Below are 6947 nucleotides of genomic sequence, written 5' to 3'. Positions count from 1 at the left end.
CTTGCTAGCACTGCCCCCTCCAATGCCATGCATGCTTTATCCCTGTCCTTCCCATGACCAGCATTTGGCTGCAACATGCCAGAGATGCAGTCAGTCACAGGAAATCTCTCCTGAACTTCAGTGCTTTTCTCTTTAGACAAACATGGATTATTTAATTGGAGGAGCAAGGCTAGTGCCTGCATTCAGGAGAAGCCTCTCACGTGTTCTTCTCATCCTACAACTCAACACTTTTGGCAGTGTGGGGAGTTTAGGCTGCAGTCCTATACACACTTACCTGGGAATACAGCCCACTGATATCAGAGGGTGTACTTCTAAATAGGTTGGCAACCTTCAGTCTCAAAAGACTATGGTATAAGCCTACAGCACCTGGTATTCCCAGGCGGTCTCCCATCCAAGTACTAACCAGGCCTGACCTTGCTTAGCTTCCGAGATCAGACAAGATCAGCCATGTGCAGGGTAACAGATGCTGTAGACTTGCATAGAATTGTGCTGTTTGCCAAACTTTACCATTGAAAAGAAGTAGAATTTGGCTCCAAATATGTTTGAGTGCCCGGTATACAGGAACGAGAGAATTATAGTTTTTGTTTATGGGAAGTTCATGATCTTTATATGCAGATGTATTTGTTCCACTTCCAGGGGTTTGTATTGCAGAATTCTAAGTGGCCTGTTGGCCAAATGTGAACTTTTTTGTGGCATGAGCCCAAACTTCCCTTTTTTCATTTTCTAGTAAATTGTTTATCGCTAAAGACATGTGAATTGGTTCAATCTCTGCAGTTCATGAATGTGGATGTTAAGCTGCTTCTGTCTGTGGATTAAATTTTCTTTGCATACAAATAATGGGGGGAAAAAATAAACCTCCCTTTTAATGTTACAACATGCATATAGAATTAATTGATCTGTAAGCACAACCATTCTTTCCAAAACAGGGCTCCAAGGAAAACATTAAAATTAAGGGGTTTAGCATAAATATTAAAATTGAATCTGATTTATAGTCGTATTAGCATCTAATCTAATTATAGATTTCTTATAGTAGCATTAATGTCTTTCTAAATAACCTGACTGGTAACATGCATCAGGCACTGTTGTTACACAGCCTCCACCCATTTCAATAGCTAGAGGTGTTCTTAAATAAAAACATTTTGCAGATTTCAGTTTTTTCCCCAAGGAGGAAAAATGCAGAGCAGTGTTATGTGTTTTTATTCCAAGAGCGCATTTTTATAAATTTTAATTATAAATTATAATAACTTTAAAACTGTACTAGGTAGGTGATACAGGTGGTATAGTGTCAGCAGATGCAGCCATAGTCATTACCCATGCACCCCCAGATTTCCCAGTTTGTTTGTTTTGAAGATTTCAGGGGTTTGTGTGTGTGTGTGTGTCGGTGTGTTTGTTTACAAAAATGAGAAGTGCAGAAAGCAGTGTTATTTTATTTTATTTTGTTATTACCAAAAAAACACACCTCTATCAATACCATGCATGCTAGAACACTAACAGTCCAATCCTGAGCTGCCCAGACAGCGGGACTGCTATGGTGGCAAAATAGCTGCTGCGGCATCAAACATACCTGAGGCAGCTGCCGCTACCTACTCAGGAGAAGGGAACATTTGTCCCTTTCCCCCGACTAAAGGAAGTAGCCCCGCAATGAGGCTACTCGATTCTACAGCAGCTCTGGAGCTGCCAAGAATTGGTGAACTCTGTATTGAGCCACATGGCCCAACACAGGGCTCAGAATGCAGCAGAGCTACACCAGTCCTGCTCTCCGCCTGCCCCGCTCCCTCCCTGCTCCCCTCGCTGCACCTCCTCCCCACCTTTTGAGAAGAAAATGGTCCTAAAAGAAAATGCTCTGGGTATCTTTGTTGGGGGTGTCAGGTTAGCTATTGTCTATTATCATATCCCATCCTTCCTCCAAGAGGCTCAGTGTGATAGACATGGACCTCCCCACATTTTATCTTAAAAACAATCCTGTGAGGTAACCTAGGATGCAAGCAAGTCATTGAAGTGTTCTTTCCTGTGTGTATTATTGCTCTCTCTCTCTCTCTCTCTCTCTCTCTCTCTCTCTCTCACACACACACACACACACACACACACAATTTAGCAGAGCCTTTGGAGCTACCTGGGGAGATGCTATTTGCTTTAATGCTGTGTGCTCAGTGTTTTGACTGATTTTTTGTGATTTTGTTTTTGGTATGAAATTAGTATTGATTCTATAAATGGTATAGCTTTACCATTTGGTAAACTATAAGCTGCCTCAAGGAAATGTAGAAAAATAGATAAATAGAACAAATGCAGTCCCCTGGCAGACTGTGTATAAACAGGGCTTTGCAGAGGCTGCTCTGTGTCTTCTAGGCAATGCAAGACAACGTTGAAGAAAATGGGGAAATCCATGGTTAAGTGTAGCCTTCTATGAGCATTAGAGTTTTGCGCATGAGATCTTCAGAAGAGAACGTATGAATGAAATGCTGCAAATGTAACCAACAACAACACCACCATGGGTGCAGCTCTGCCGTTTCCAGGCAGAAGACAGGGTGCATAGTCTCATCATATGAGGAAGGACAAGTAGCTGATGAGAGTGGGGAGGTGGTGGAAGTAAACTGGGTTGATCTGCTTTGATCTGGGTTGTCTTTCCTGTTGCTGGCTGGTAAGTGAAAGCACACATGGGATTCAGGTTGTTAGGTACGCTGGTGGGCAGAGTGAGGAACCTTGGGCTGATGTGCAGTGAGTTTGCATAGCGCATTCTCAGAATGGCAGGAGCTCCTCACCTTGCCTTCTGTGGGGGGAGAGAATGACTGTTCTGCTAAATGTCCTACTGATTTTATATTCCGTGTGTCCCCCCCAAACCTGAAAAGGATATAATAACTCCCAACTGGTGTGTTCAGTTGCACATAGAGAAACAGAGCCAGAAAACAATCTAGAATGATGGATATATATCTGAGGGGTGTAAGTGTTTCCAGCCATTGCTACAAACGAATAAGAAGTGAAGAAAAATAGAACTGAGTTGACAATTTTGGAAAAGAAATAACTCATTTGTTTATTCCACTGATGGATTTTCTATTTTCTCCGGTGTGCAAAGCTGTTAGATTTAGAATGTCATTCATCCTTCAGCTGTGGAAGTGTAATATTATTTTAGGTATAATCCTGGAATTGGCAAACCCGATGAAATATTTATTAGATCTCAGATGATTGAAACCCCGAGTTTTCTTCTAGTGGTTACTGAAGTAACAGGAACAGCCAAGTGCATCGCAATATTTATTAAGTTCTAAGATTATTCATTTTGGACACATGAGGTGCTCTGAAAGTTGCAAAATAAATTAGACTTGGATGTAACGGGAAAGGGGGGGGCGTTTCCTTGTTGCAAGCTTACCAGTTGGTGTATGGTGATGGCACTCATTCTTTCAGAAGGGTCACCACGATCCTTTAGTTGTTGGTTGGTCCTGTCAGGATCACTATGGTGGAAGAAATGCCATTGTCTCATTTCTCAACCATCAATAACCTTAAATTTACATTGTCACAATTTTAGGAGTTTGTCTCTAAGAGCCAGTTCCCAGCTTTCTGTCCCAAGCCCAGTTTTCAGTGAGCTGGTAAACTTATATCTCTGTTGAATTGCTTCTGATTGCAGGGGGGTGCTCGCATGATTGAATGCACCATATAAAAGAATGACTTGCCTGCAGAAAACTAGCATATCAGGAAGAAGGCTAGGCTAGAACTCTCCTTCTTGGTATATACACGTTTTGCTATGAGTATATATGGAGGAGGCCTCACCTGCAGTCTGAAGTGATACAGAGGATGACCATCTCACTGAGATTGAAGAAACTCACTAGATTAAAGAAACACAATGGAGTTCAAAAGTGAGGGAGGGGAGGGTAGTAAATCTGCCTTTGACCCCAGGCACTGAGAGTTGTTTCACTATACCTTTTTTTCATCCCAAAGCAATGAATGGCTACCATTCATTCTCAGAGGAACAAAGCAAAGTGTTCTGCTGATTTGCCTTGCTGTGTTGAAAGCAAAACTGGGTGGTACTCCTGCCTCAGCTGATAGAGTTCCTGTGTGTGCGCATTTTCATGGTGTCTGTGTAATATGCACTATGCTTCAGGACACACCACATTAGTCAATATCTTGATATGGTTCACAGCTCCATTGCAGAATAACAATAAGGACGCAATCCTAACCAACTTTCCAGCACTGGCATAGCTGTGCCAGTGGGGTGTGTGCTGCATCCTGCAGTTGGGGGGCAGTCATGGAGGCCTCCTCAGGGTAGGGCAATGTTTATTCCCTTACCTTGGAGTTGCATTGCCCGTATGTCATTGCTGGAAATTTGGTTAGGATTGCGGCCTAAAACTCCAACTACTTGTAGGCAGCTATCCCACCATGTCCACTGCTTCATGGCTTGCTTCTTTGCTGCCTGCTTCTTTCTCCAAACAGTGTCTGCAAAGTCTCTTTGTTGCGAAAAGAGCCTTCCAGAGACTAATGATGCTGGATGAATAAACAGCTAGTGCAGTGGAGGAGGGAGTCAGGTGCTGTCAAGAAAATGCAGATGGCTCAGAGCATATGGGTAGATGGTGCACAGCAGTGTTTCTCAACGTTGTTCCCTGCTGCACCACTCTGCATGGTTCACCTACTGGAAGTACCACCAGAAGTAACTGACAATGATGACATTACCAGTTAATTCGGGATTGGGAGGCCCAATGCAATGCAAAAAACACCAGTAAGAAGCTCAGGGCGAATGGGACGGTTTTTTGAGCACACACTGAAGCTCTGCCCACACAGCTGATTCTCCTACTGCTGTTTGTCACATTGCGTTACCTGTCTCACTGCCAGGTGGTGGGGGGGGGGTCTGGGGATCCCATGCGTACCACTGGACACCACCTCAAGTGGTACAAGTGGTGGTACAAGTACCACTAGTTGAGAAACGTAGTGCGCAGTACATCATTCTGGCATCTGAGGAATTTGCTATATTAGCTGAGTTATGCCCACACTGCAGACAAGTATATATACTTGTATATATGTATGTATGTATACTTGTATATATACTTGTGATATTGAGTGATATGTATACTTGTATATATACTTGTATATATGTATGTATGTATACTTGTATATATACTTGTGATATTGAGTGATTGTGAGGAGCTCCAGAAGGATCTCTCTAAACTGGCAGAATGGGCAGCAAAATGGCAGATGCGTTTCAAAGTCAGTAAGTGTAAAGACATGCACATTGGGGCAAAAAATCAAAACTTCACATATAGACTAATGGGTTCTGAGCTGTCTGTGACAGATCAGGAGAGAGATCTTGGGGTGATGGTGGACAGGTCGATGAAAGTGTTGACCTTACACTTACTGACTTTGAAGCGCATCTGCCATTTTGTTGCCCATTCTGCCAGCCTGGAGAGATCCTTCTGGAGCTCCTCACAATCACTTCTGGTCTTCACCACTCGGAAAAGTTTGGTGTTGTCTACAAACTTAGCCACCTCACTGCTCACCCCTGTCACCAGGTCATTTATGAAGAGGTTGAAAAGCACCGGTCCCATAACATCTGGGGCCCATAAATTTTTGTCACCCTACACAATTAATAATTTATATTATTAATTAATTAATTCACATTTTTATACTACCCTTCCTCTAAGCAGCTCAGGGTGGTGTACATGGTTCCTCCTCTTATTTTGTCCTCACAACAACTCTGTGAGGTAGGTGAGACAGAGAGATAGTAACAGTCATGACATGAAAATAGTAATATGGCCAGAAAATAAATGCAGTGAATATTTCCCCACAAGCAATGAAATTCTGATGAAATTCTGCATCAAATGGTATATAACATGATGGTATTATTCCTCAAAGCCACGTTTTCCAGAGTTTAGGTCAGTAGGGTGTCACCCCCCCCCCATGTCTCATTGGCTTGTTTTGAGTTAAGGCAGTGGTTCTCAAACTTTTAACACTGGGACCCACTTTTTAGAATGACAATCTGTCTGGGACCCACCAGAAGTGATGTCATGGCTGGAAGTGACATCATCAAGCAAAATAAAATAATTATAAATAATAAAATTAAAGAAAACCAGACAATTAAATAAAGGGAAGCTAACCCTTTTTCACCAAGTGAATTTTCTTTGTAGCCTGCCTGCAATAACACTCCCCCTCCCAAAAAAATATATCAGTGAGATTTTCAGCTCTCCCCAGTGCCTAGTTCAGTGTAAATTCTTGTATTTCAAGCATAGTGCTATCAGGACCCACCTGGCTTTACAAGTCTAAAAACAAATAAAATGAACCTTACCAGCCAAAGCCTCTGTTTCATCCTCTTGGGGGGGAGGGGGTGCTGCCTTCTGAAGCATTTGTTTTGCTTCACATTCATCAGATTGGGACCATGCAGCCAGCCTTGCATTCCCCTCTGCCTGACTTGACCAGGAGCCAAGGCATGTTTGCTTACTCACAAGTAAATGTGACCCTGTGGCTTACTTTTGCTTTCCATAGGGCTCAATAATTCTTCTGCTTGGAGGGAGGGACTTCCTTTTTGGGTGTTTTTTGGGGGCTGTTTTCATTGGATAGGAACCATTCTGGTGTCATTGGATTCCTCTCAGCCTGCTCTTTCTGAGGAACTATGGCAAGTTCGCCTACTTGTGAGTAAATGCGCGATATGGCTCGGTTTCATTTTCCATAGGGTTCCATGCATTTTTTTGTTTCCTGTTTTTTGGCCGTAACTATTGATGGAAAGGAGATATTTCAATCCGGTTTTTTGCATTGCATTCCGCTGGAAATTCCACATCCAATGGTATATAGCATGATGGGGTTATTCTGGACCTTTGTGATGTTAGTGATGTTGGCGCATTTGTGGTGCAACCCCCCCAGGGTGGTTCCCGGGGCGTACTGCCCCCCACCCCCCACTAGCTACTCCACTGGTAAGGATAGGATTGTGGCCTAAAATACTTATGACCCAAACCTATGCAAGACTGGGAGAGTGC

The 6947-nt window shown here is 43.0% G+C and overlaps 1 pseudogene; it reads right to left on the bottom strand.

Moving 5' to 3' along the window:
- Positions 1–354: 354 nt before the first annotated feature.
- On the bottom strand, positions 355–474 carry LOC136650788 (5S ribosomal RNA; annotated as a pseudogene).
- Positions 475–6947: the final 6473 nt, after the last annotated feature.

The sequence above is a fragment of the Tiliqua scincoides genome, chromosome 4, assembly GCF_035046505.1.
Source record: "Tiliqua scincoides isolate rTilSci1 chromosome 4, rTilSci1.hap2, whole genome shotgun sequence".
NCBI classification, from domain to species: domain Eukaryota; kingdom Metazoa; phylum Chordata; class Lepidosauria; order Squamata; family Scincidae; genus Tiliqua; species Tiliqua scincoides.
The sequence above is the reverse complement of the archived record's forward strand: the minus strand, read 5'-3'. Positions and strand labels throughout refer to the sequence as shown.